Raw genomic sequence first — 12,462 nt, forward strand, 5'->3', positions numbered from 1 at the left:
TCAGACAAAACTTATGAAAAAATATACTAAATGTAGATCATCGCCTGTCATTTGTTCTTATGCTTAGAAACTAAACCTATTTATAGTGATACAGTTGCAAAATAGAGTAAAAATGACTGACAGAGGAAGGGCAGTATTTTTATTTATTGAAGACCAGTTCAATAATCATATTTTCATTTTGTTTCCTCAAGAGTGGTCCCTTTAAGGAGATTAACCGATAAAGAAAGAAAGGGCAAACAATTAGATTACTTCATGTTGTAGGGTGCTGATGAAATGGACTCCTGAAGGTAGGCTACAAAATGAACTATCTGAGCAACAGCGTGGTGTGAACATTTGAGCCTATGAACCTGTGAAGCAAAAATATTAGAGGTAATGAGGGACAGCTTCACATAAAGTATTTGAAGCACATTGCCCTACTGCAAAGCAAATTTGTGATCTTTGCATCCGGCAAGCATGTAAGGAGGACTCTAGTTTGTGTTATATAGTCCAGAGAGAAAGGAATCTGTTGGGTATCCATGTCAGGGAAGGGGCCTGGCCCTTAAAAGGAGAAGTCATCAGGAGTTATTAGTGTCTGGGTTGAAGGCAGGGTTGCCAGACATCCTTATTTGAGCGGGACTGTCCCGAGATCAGCAGCCCAATCCCGAGTCCCACACTGCCTTTTAAAATTATGGTGAAACAGGCTATGCTTTGTGATTTTTGATTGGCTCCTATGCTGGCATAAGAGCCAATCAGAAATCTCAAAGCAGAGCCACTTCTGTTGAATGTGAAACAGCAGGCTGTTCTGCATTGAACAGAAGAGGCTTGGCTGTCAATTGGTCCATTCATTCCCTGTCACTGGGGCAAGGGTTGGCTGGGAGGGGCTATCATTCACACAGCCATCAGAAAGAGTTTGAAGGTTTTTACTATGTGCTCTAATTTTCTCCATGGGCACTCATCCTTTAGAGCAGAAGGTGGATGTGCAATAGATTTAATGCTCTGGTTGTCTCTTACTTCCACAAAGGATGTGGCCAGCAGACAGCTCCTTCTCCTCCCTTCAAGCATGAAAATTGGTTTCACCATTCTCCACTTGACAAACCACACTTCCCTACCATACCCCTTCACTTCTCTTCCTCACTGCCTAGCTTCTACAAGCTGGGCTGCTATTCAAACCCTGATCACCTCGGTCACAGTAAGAGTATGATACCTCTGCATCATGGAGCCATGCTAAGAAGGTAAATGGTATGAGGGACAGACATAAGTCACACCCTTTCTGAACTAAGTTCATGCTAGAAACAATCATTTGTTTTTTTTTTATTTTTCCAGCTGTTTCTTTTTCTTATTTAGTGAGAGCTAAGCTTGTACCTTTTTCTATGCTTGACCAGATGAAAAGAGAGACAGAAGAGCTGCACCACTATCAGACACCTTGTAGAGCATCCTTAAGTATTATTTCAATTCTTGTCATTGTTATGCAGCAAGGACTGGTCTTTGATTGGTCTTCGTCCATGGAGCAGTCCTTTGACTTCTCTAGTACATGCATGATGTTGGCTGCTGGGAATAGGACGGATTTAACCAGGATTCCCACTGGGCTTAGCAGGACTTAACAGCTCAGATTGAGGAGGTTCCACTGTATCCTTCTGTGTGAGCAGGGCTTGCCAGACAGGTTCACCCACTTGACATCAGTAGATTCCTTTTTTTCTCCTTTTTCTAAAAAGCTTCATTGATGGCCCAGATACAATTGTCCTTGAAGCAAGACTTAGATGCTGTCAGATTCCTAGCTGTTTGTTAATCCACGTTCCAGTTGTTTGAGGGTTTCAGTTTTAAACAGAAGGTGCTGTTTGAGGAGCAAGTCTTTGAAGAAGTAGTTCTTCTCATGGTTCACCTTACTCTAGAGAGAATTCCAAAGGCAAAAGTGCCAGATAGATACAGTCAGGTAGGATGGTACAGGTTTAGTGTAGAAATCAGCTTATAGCATTATGTTTCTTTGCAATGTTTCTATGCACGCACCCCCCATCTTGATATTATGTATTTCAGTCACCTGTTAGGATCATAGGATCGAAGTAAACACAAGGCAACTGAATCTTGCGACCAGTTACACCTTGCCAGTACCCACCCTTAGACTGTACCTCCTTTTTCAAGGAGGCCTATTGCAGTCAAGCACTTTTTATAAAAAGGGTTTTGAATACCCATCCAATCATCTAGTTCCTGTTTTAAGGAAGGTAATGTATCACACTGCTGTATTTGCTAAAGGAGTCTTTTTTAGAGGTGGGGAAGGAGCTGCATAATGAACCTATTTCTGTACTATGCTGTATTTATTTGCTGATGAAAATTTAAATCCGTGGTTTTGGTACATGTGGAACTACAATGGAGCTAGAACCACTAGGTCCAAAAGTGTACAGAAGGTAAGGCAATGAAACCCCCTCAGAATTATAGTATGTACTATGTTAAAGGGACAGTGTTTCTAGTCTTTTCCGGTAGCTTCTTAATTAGGAACCTTTCTAGTTGTTTGATATATCTGTTGAGGTGCATACCAAAGGTGGCATTGTATTTTGTAATGACCTCTTTAGATCTTGATGGTATTCCTTTGGTAATTAGCTGCCCTAAGTAGAAGAACTTTGTGACTGTTGTCATTATACAATGATTAACGTTGATGGAGTTATCAACCCAGGTTTCCAAGGTCTTTAACGTCATTCTCATTGTGAAGTTGGATATCGTCTGTGTTGTATGCTGGGGGAGGAGTTGTTTACAAAATGTGACAATGTTGCACCTTTTTGCATTTAATTTGAGCCCTTTTTTCCCATAATAGGTATTTCATAGGCAGGTACTAGGCTATCGGCCCTGGGGCCTATACAAGCCCAGCCAAAAAGGTACCCTGGCTTTTGCCACCCAAGAAAATTATTTTCTTGTGCCACTGTTGAGCAGAGCCACAGAGGTGATCCCCGGGGTGAATTTCCTATTTCCCATCCAATCATCAAGATTTTTCTTGAAGAGTGCTAATGAGGAGCTTTGTTTGATATAGATAGGTAGTTTATTTCAGAGTATGGGAAGTCTCTGGGACAGGAGTCTATCCCTCCGGCATGTTCTGTTTATTGTGGTGACAAGGTTTAGGTCCCTAGAGCGTGTAGCTCGGAGGGATTGGGATTTCTTTAAGTGGAGCATGTCCAACAGCTCTGGGTTTGACATAGCTTTGTATGTTAGGCAGAGATCACCTCTGAGTAGGCGTTATGCGATGGAGTAAAGCTGGAGTTTTTTGAGACGGTCTGCGTAGGGCATCTGTTTGAAGCCAGTAATCCTCTTTGTGAGGTATTTCTGCGGCCTTTCCAGTTGTTGTAGATGTCTTGTGAGGTACATACCAAAAGGGGCGTTGTACTCTATAATGGGTCTAATGAGTGATGAGTAGAGGGAAACAATGACCTCTTTTTTTCTGGATGAGAAATCTTTTGTGATGAGGTGTGCCACGTAGAAGGATTTCTGACTACTGTGGCGATGTGATTATCAAAGGAGAGACTACTGTCCACCTGTGTCCCAAGGTCTCTTATCACACGTTCGGTGTTAAGTATACTACCGCCTATGTTGTAGTTCATGGGTACAGAGTTTTTACCAAAGGGGATGACAATGCACTTTTTGGCAATGAGCTTGAGGCCATGGCTTTGAAACCAGTCATCTGTCTCAGTGAGGCCCTTTTGTAGGATGTCCACATAGTTAGGAGTTTCAATTATGGCTCCTAGTTTGCAGTCATCTGCAAACTTCATTATGCAAAGACCTTCTGTGTTAGCCTGTACTTCAGAGAAGTAGATAACAAACAGGAGAGGACCCAGGACTGGACCCGTGGTACTCCACTTGATACTGGTCTGAAGTCAGATTTGGAGTCTGCTACTTTCACAGTGTGAGTTCTGTCAGTGAGCCAGTTGGCAACCCGTCTTGTGACATAGGGATTTATACCTAGTTTAGTGAGTTTATCTATAATTCCAGAGTGGGGGATGGTGTCGAAAGCCTTGGCAAGATCTAGATAGGCTATGTGAACCACCTTACCCTTGTCTGCAGCTTTGGTGACTGCTTCAAAGAAGTCTATCAGGTTTACGAGACATGATCTGCCTTTTACAAACCCAAACTGGGTGGGGTTCAGAGTTTGGAGATTACCAATGTCTTTGTTTATAAGTTCCATGATGATACTTTCCATGGCCTTGCAGACCAGACTCATCAGACTAATGGGGCGGTAGTTCCCGGGGTCCGCGGTGGCTCCCCCCTTGTGGAGTGGGATAACCGTTGCTGTGCGCCATTCAGCAGGCACAAAGCCTGAGGTGAGGCTATGATTGAACATGGTACTTAGGTGGGGTGCCAGTTTGTTCTGTAGTTCGTGTAGCACGCAGCCTGGGATGTTGTCTGGTCACGTGGATGCTGTGTTCTTGGCTTTGGAGAGTGTGTTTTTTACCTGGGCAGCCGTGATTACAGGAACTTTGCATTCTTCCGGTATAGAGATGGGCTCTTTAGGGGGTGAGTGGGGGGTAAAGTTAGCACTGAACCTATCTGCCAGGATGTTGGCAATATCAGTTGGGTCTGTATATTTAGTGCCATTGGGCTGTAACTCAGAGCAGATCTGAGTGTTGCCATTGTGATTCTTGACATGGCTATAGAATGCTTTGTGGTTGTCTTCAGAATCAGTGGCGATTTTGTTTTCGTAACTAGCTTTGGAGGATTTTATCAGGGATTGCAGCTTCTTACTGAGGCTGACCAGGGAGCTCCTCCACTCATGGGATTTTACTCTATTTTGCAACAGTTCCTTCCTTCTGTTGTACAGTTTGTTTTTGGCAGGGGACCACCAGATTGGCTACCTTTTTTGGAGGATAGCGTCTTGATTCTGTTTGGATAGCACGATCCATGCACTCATGTAAGTGCTTATAAAGTGCAATTGTGTAGGATTCAGTAGTCGTAACTGTATTGTCCATCTGCATGGGTGTCATGAAGTTCACCACTTCTGTCTTAACAACCATGAAGTTGGCTTTGAGAATTTTTTTACCATGGTTTCCTTAATGGGGGGTGGGGGCAGGATGTGGATATCTAGGGTAATTAGCTTATTGTCGGATTGGACCCGTGAGGCGTTGATTTCAGGTGTGGAACACCGGTCAGTCATGTTGGTAATGACTAGATCTAGGATATTGTTGCCCCTGGTGGGGGTGTGGATAAGTTGATCCAGGCATTGGCTTTACCTCCAGTTTGGCTAGATAAGTGCATCTCTCACAGGTTGTAGTGTTGGGTGGGAGGAGGAGAGGGTTGTCTGTGTACATGAGGCAATTTCTACATTGCTCCAAGATGCCCAGATTCATCAGATAGACAGGAGAGAACACTGGGAGTTGACCCTTGGACATGCCTGAATAAAAAAATATTTTCCTCTAGATAAGTGAGGAAAGTGAGTACAAGAACTGTTTTTCTCTAAGCAAGTGAGGAAAGTAAGTACCAAACTGTTTTCCTCTAGGAAGGTTGAGTGCTGTAGTAATTAGTAGGTTATTTAGTGCTTACAAGATGTTCATCGTGCATACAGCTGCAGTAATCACAGATGGGTTTTCTGCCGTCAGGCGGTCCCTCGGTCGGCCGAATTCCAAAGTCTTGGTCCAGCGTCGGTTGTCGTCGCTTTCTCTTCTGACGTCAGTGAGGCCAGAGTATATAAGACACAGCCGACGCCATGTTCTTCAGTCTTTTTTGCCGCGCAGTGCCCGAAGCAGAAGCAGTTCACAAGTGCCGGTCGGCCAGCTCCTGAATTACGGAAATTTTGGAACCGAAGTCTTCATTAAAGCTAAGTACCCCGTTGGGGAAACTTTTCTTGCCTCAGACCGATGTCAGAAAAAGTTAATAATTGTATTTCTTGTGGGAAGCAAATACCGCATAAGGATTTCCATTCCCTCTGCATACCTTGTTTAGGCCCAGACCACGACGTCTCGGGCTGTCGATTTTGCGCTCCCTTCAATAAACGCACTATTAAGCATCGGGCGGAGTTCGCCCAACACTATTTTGGTAAAGCTTTTGATTATAAAATGTCGTCGGACACTCCGACTACCGTTTTGTCGAAAAAACGCAAGGACAAGGACTGACACGCGAGGCCCGCGGTCCCCGCCGACACCACGCCAAAACAGGCTACACGTGGTCCGGTTCTCAGCGAGACGCCTTTGCAGTCCCTGACTACCGACGACACTCCTTTGGCAGTGTCCTCTGTACCCGAGACCGCTGGGTCCTCGGCCCTTTCCCAGACTACAACCGAAGCCTTTGCTAATGTGGAGCCTACTAATGTGGACAGGTCCACCTCCACCCATGGTGTCTTTAGACCCTCATCTTCCTTTTCTATTAAGGCCTTTACTAAATCCAAAGCAGCCAGGCATCCCAAGAGGCCTGTTGCACAGGGCCCATCTCCAGGTCCCATGCCTAAAAAACAGATGCTTAAAATGGCTGAGGATTTAATTACTCTTATCAGGGGTTCTCAACCCCCTCCAGACAAGAGACCCAGAGTGGGGGAAGATTCTCCCTCTTCTGATCAGGGATCCATTTTATCAGAACATTCTGATGTAGAGGAACACTCTTACTCCCCTTTTGAGGATTCGGATGCAGAGCAGTCCATCCCTTCTGTATCCCCTCCCGAGGATTTTTCCTTTGGGGAAACCTTGCACACCTTGAGGGAACACTTCCATTGGGAAGGCCAAGACTTTTCAGATTCCAAGAAAAGACTTAGGGAATTTCTTTTGTTACCTCAACACAGACCTCTGGCGATACCCCCTGTTTTGGACATACTTGATGATGTTTATTCGGAGGCTTGCCTCAACCCGGATTCTCTGCCTCCTGCACCAGTCAAACCTGATAGGTACTACAGAGTACCTAACTCTCACCAATTTCTCTTCAAAAGCCATAATGCTGACCCTGAAACCATTTCACAAGGCCCCAAGGGATTGAAGGCCTTCACTGCCAAGAATCCACTTCCTGCAGAAAGAGAGTCAAGATCTTTAGAAAGGTGGGGAAAAAAGGTATATACCTCGGCCACCCTAGCCATGAGGGCCTTAAATTGTCAGTTTCATATGCTTAAATATCAACAGTTCCTGTTATCACAATTAAGGAATAAAATGTCTCAACCTGAACAACCAGATTTGAAGGAGTTACAGGATATGATGCATAGTGCAGAGCAAGTGGGTAAACACACTTTAGAATGTGGTTATGATGCCCTAGAGGCCTCAAGTAGAGCGGCTGCTACAGGATCAGTCATTCGCAGACATGCTTGGCTTAGAGAACAAAACTTGCCTGATCATGTGAAAGCTAAACTTCTAGATGCTCCTTTACAAAAGGATGTGCTGTTTGGTACGAATGCTGAGGAGATACTACGGAAAATGGAAGAAAAAGCCAAATCTATGCAAACTATCAAAGCCTTTTTACAGGTCCAACCACCACGTTTTAGCAGAAATTGGCCTTCAAAAAACTGGTCCTTTCCAGCCACTGACAAGCCCCAAAGAGGTAGATACAGACGCACAAGGGGCAGAGGGCAATCACAAGGATCATATAGAGGCCGACAATGGCAAACTCCAGCACCAAGAGGTGGCGAGGACAGTGCACAACAATACAGGAAGCAAACCCAATGACTCCCTCATTTCCATGCCAAGCATGTCTCAGCTGGCAGCACCTTTGGGAGGAAAGCTAGCATTATTTGCAGACAATTGGCATATTGTCACAACAGACAAATGGATCCTGGACATTATAAACAGAGGTTACAAATTTCAATTTCACACTCTTCCAAAAATGAGAGGCATGCCAAACCTGCCACAGAATCAAAGGGCAGAGGCACAACTACAAATTTCAAAGCTCATAAGCATGAGAGCTATTCAAGAGGTACCTACTCACGAACAAGGTCAAGGTTTTTAATCAAGACTTTTTCTGGTACCAAGGAAAGGAACCGACTGGAGACCCATTTTGGACTTATCCATCCTAAACACATTTCTACTCGTACCAAAATTCAAGATGCTCACATTACAGCAACTTCTTCCCATGCTGGGCAAGGAGTTTTGGCTGGTAACATTGGACATCAAGGAGGCATAACTGCATGTCCCAGTCAGACAAAGCTGCAGAAGATACCTCAGATTTCTTGCAGGTTCAATCCACTATCAATTCTCTGCATTGCCCTTTGGCTTATCTACTGTGCCCAGAGTATTCACAAAGTGCCTGGCATCAGTGATTGCCTACTGCAGACTTCAAGAGATACAAATTTACCCTTATCTGGACAACTGCCTGATCCAAGCGGACAGCAAGCACATGCTTCTGGAACATCTGGCATATGTGACATGGTTACTGCATTCTCTGGGATACACAATCAACAAAGAGAAATCAAGGCTAACACCATCTCAGAAAATAACTTTCCTGGGTGCCAACTTGGACACAAACACCCAGATGGCCTACCTTACGCCAGAAAAACAGGGGCAACTATCTCAGTACTTCAAAATACTAGCAAAAAGTACCAGGCTTACTGCAAGGAAAATCCTGCAGGCTCTGGGATTCATGGCATCTTGCATTCTTTTGATCCCATGTGCAAAGCTGCATATGAGGAAACTTCAATGGTACCTAAAACACCTATGGTCTCAACACAGTCACAGTTTGGAAACAATAATACCAATAATTCCATGTTTGCAAAAGGGAATTTATATGGTGGGCCCAAGCATGTCAAGCAAACACAGGCCTCCCATTCTGCAAGCCTCAAGCAAAGCAAGTTATCACAACAGACGCCTCAGATTACGTTTGGGCGGCGCACATGACGGACAGGTGCATCCAGGGCAAATGGTCCCAAAAGGAAAAGCACCTTCACATCAATCAAAAAGAAATGCTAGCAGTAATAAATGCAATTACAGCTTTCAAGGACTTCTTGCATCCAGGAATATTACTGATAAGAACAGACAACACCACAGTAATGTGGTACATAAACAAACAAGGAGGAACACATTCATACCCCTTGTGCAGACTAGCCATGACTCTTTGGAACTTGGCTCTGGAATGGCAAATCGAACTTCAAGTACAGTACCTGCCAGGATTGGAAAACACGCTGGCAGACAATTTAAGCAGGAATATGACAGATCCACACGAATGGAAGTTACATCCTCAGGTGTTTACAGAAATAATCCAAGCATGGGGGAGGCCAGACATAGATCTTTTTGCCTCCCACAGGAATCATCAATTGGAAATGTTTTGTTCAAGGACCTTTCATCCAAAGGCCTGGAGAGTGGACGCCCTTTCATTCAGTTGGACAGCATGGACAGTTTACGCATTCCCACCTCTGCCTCTTCTGCCCAAGGTGCTTCTGAAAGCAAGAGCAGACAGACCGAAGATGATACTGATTGCTCCAGATTGGCCAAGGCAACACTGGTACCCACTCCTGAGGAGCCTAACACATACTCCTCCCTGGTCCCTGCCTCTAATGCCTCTTCTGCTGACTCAGCACAGCTACAAAACTCTTCACAGTCAGCTGAAAACACTCAATCTCGCTGCATGGAAAATTCCTTAACACCACAACAGACCCTACTCTCCAAGGAGGTGCAGGATGTCATTTTGGAGGCCAGAAGGCCATCTACTAGAAAAGCTTACTCCGCAAAATGGAAGCGGTTTTGTATTTGGATTGAGAAAAATGGCCAGGACCCTAGAAAACTGAACTTGCCTCAGGTATTACAGTATCTAGCTGAGCTGCTGAACAGTGGACTTTCATTTTCTTCCATAAAAATCCATGCCTCAGCCATTTCTGCAGAATTTAACACGGATCCTTGTTTATTCTCTCACCCACTCTTACGACAGTTCCTCAGAGGGGCTAAGAATATAAGACCACCAAGGAAACAACCAATACCAACCTGGGATCTTAATTACATACTAGAAAAATTAACATTGCCTCCTTTTGAACCAGCTGCTTCAACAGATTTGCAATATTTGTCCTGGAAAACTGCCTTCCTTCTGGCTATCACTTCAGCTCGGAGAGTTTCAGAACTACAGGCCCTCATGGCGGTGCAGCCCTTTCTCATTTTCCATCAGGACAGGGTTTCCCTTCATACCAACCCATCATTTATGCCTAAAGTGGTATCCAGGGTAGCTTTAAATCAAGCCATACACCTTCCTACCTTTTACCCCAATCCTCAAAACAAAGGGGAAAGGCTGCTACATTCTTTAGACATCCATAGGCAGCTACGTTACTATTTGGACAGAACAAAGTCCTTCAGGAAATCAGAACAACTCTTTGTGTCCTATGCTGTAGGGGCTCAAGGGAAGCCAGTTTCCAAGCAGACTATTTCCAAGTGGATAGGCCACTGCATACGTTTTGTTATTCCTATCATGGGAAATCTGTTCCTACAGGTATCAGATCACACTCCACCAGGGCCACAGCTACCTCTACAGCCTTCCTCAGAGGAGTTCCTACCAAAGATATTTTGGAGGCAGCCACTTGGAGTTCTGTACATACCTTCACAAAACACTACCACCTGCCCTTATATTCCAGAACAAGAGCAGGCTTTGCCACTGCTGTTTTGCAGGGCATTCTGGCTCAACCCAGTTCTTCCTAGTACCTACCACCCTGTGCGTAGCTTTGGGACTCTACCCATCTGTAATTACTGCAGCTGTATGCACGATGAACATAGTACAGTTTTGTACCTACCATAAATGTAGATGTTCGAGTGCTAATACAGCTGCAGTACAGGTTTCCCTCCCTCCTTCCCCACTTGGTAAAGGCATGGGGCCTAACAATCTCTTCATACAACCTGACTGGGTTATCCTTCTATGGTTAATTTGCTTGCTACCACTGATTTTGGATTATATTACATTGCTTGTATATACATATAAGCATAATTTATGTATTGCCTTCCTTCTGGGGGCACCTGACATCTGGGGCAAGAAAGACTGAAGAACATGGCGTCGGCTGTGTCTTATATACTCTGGCCTCACTGACGTCAGAAGAGAAAGTGACGACAACCGACGCCGGACCAAGACTTTGGAATTCGGCCGACCGAGGGACCGCCTGACGGCAGAAAACCCATCTGTGATTACTGCAGCTGTATTAGCACTTGAACATCTACATTTATGGTAGGTACAAAACTGTACTTTTTGAACAAGTGCTGATCACGAATAAGCAAATTCAAGTGCTAAAACTAAGAATCTGTATCTGGACTAAACTAGTTACAGGAAAGGGGGGAAACAAGTGTAGATGTGGGCTTTTAAATCAGAAAGTTGAGAGAGATGGAAAAACTGCCAAATTGCCAATAACTACAATTTCTGGGCCAGAACCACTACCTTATGTGGTAGATAGGTTACCTAGTGCTTACCACTCCCACTGATAAGCTAGAAGACTTCCCTCCAACACTGAAAGCTTGAGGGGGCTCAGAAGCTTACTTACAGTCCTGGATACAGCAAATCTGAATCTGGACTACACTAGTTACAGAAAAGCTATTATATATATATATATATATATATATATATATATATATATATATATATATATACATACAGAAAAGTAGCTAAAACAGCAGTCAAAACAATTCAAATGCAGTGCAAGCTAGCACACTTGAGTATGTAGCAATGTTAGACCAAACAGTTTAAAAAAATGCAGTTAAATTAAAAATGACTAAAAACAAGAGCAGAAGGAGTCTATTAGTTAGAATGAGGTAGAGAGATGGGACTGGGGTGAGTGTCCCAGATCAAATCTACAGTGGGGGCGGGCAGCTGCAAAAGCCTCCAAATTTAAACAACAACACAGGAATAGGAAGGATGGGTATGGGAAAACCAACACCTTCAGCAGAGATCTGAAAAACTATACAGTGAAGCAAAAATAACAGTGCACAACTCCGAAGTCAGCCAGCAATGATATAAAATTAGTCAAACAACAATTACCAGTACACAGCTCTGAAGTGCCAGAAAAATACACTCAGCTCTGTATATCTCCAGATAGTTTGAAGTGCACTCTGTCAGGATACAGGAAGGCTCCAGCAATGATATGTAGACTTTTTTTACTAAGAGGGTCTAATTTTATGCAAGTAATCCTTGAGATGGTCAGATAACACACAGGATGTAAAACCAGTTATACCAACTTAAGACACAGAGAAATAGGGGGAGGGGGGAAAACACCTTCAGCAGGGAATTTACAAGGGCTCAAATTCAGATGGGGGTTACTCTGGATCTGACTGCCATAGGACCTGTGAGCCTGCCCCCTCCTCAGACACACTTTATATCTCCTTCTCATATCTGACCTGTGATTTCAATGGCCTCAGATCTGAGGTCCCCTGGTCTGTCTTGGTTGGATCCGAAGTTCATTGGTTCTTCGACTCCAGCAGTTTCCCCTGAGTCATTCAGCTGTGCTCCATTGGAGCAGGACAAGTCTCACAGCCGAAGTGTTGGTGCCAGGTCTGGGAGGTTCACATGACTATGAAGTTGTCAGAGCCATCCCTTCCCCTTGGAGCTTTGGCATTCAACAGTTCAGTCCAACTCCTGCTTTGGGGC

At 44.3% G+C, this 12,462-nt stretch overlaps 1 protein-coding gene across 4 annotated transcripts in view; it reads left to right on the forward strand.

Annotated features, from left to right (window-relative positions):
• The window catches only part of LOC122809252 (myosin-10-like), a 3,714,157-nt gene that overhangs the window by 3,239,191 nt on the left and 462,504 nt on the right, over positions 1 to 12,462 (forward strand). The gene's annotated exons all lie outside the window — the stretch shown is intronic.

This window comes from Protopterus annectens, chromosome 1.part1 (assembly GCF_019279795.1).
Source record: "Protopterus annectens isolate FY-2018-M chromosome 1.part1, PAN1.0, whole genome shotgun sequence".
NCBI lineage: Eukaryota > Metazoa > Chordata > Ceratodontiformes > Protopteridae > Protopterus > Protopterus annectens.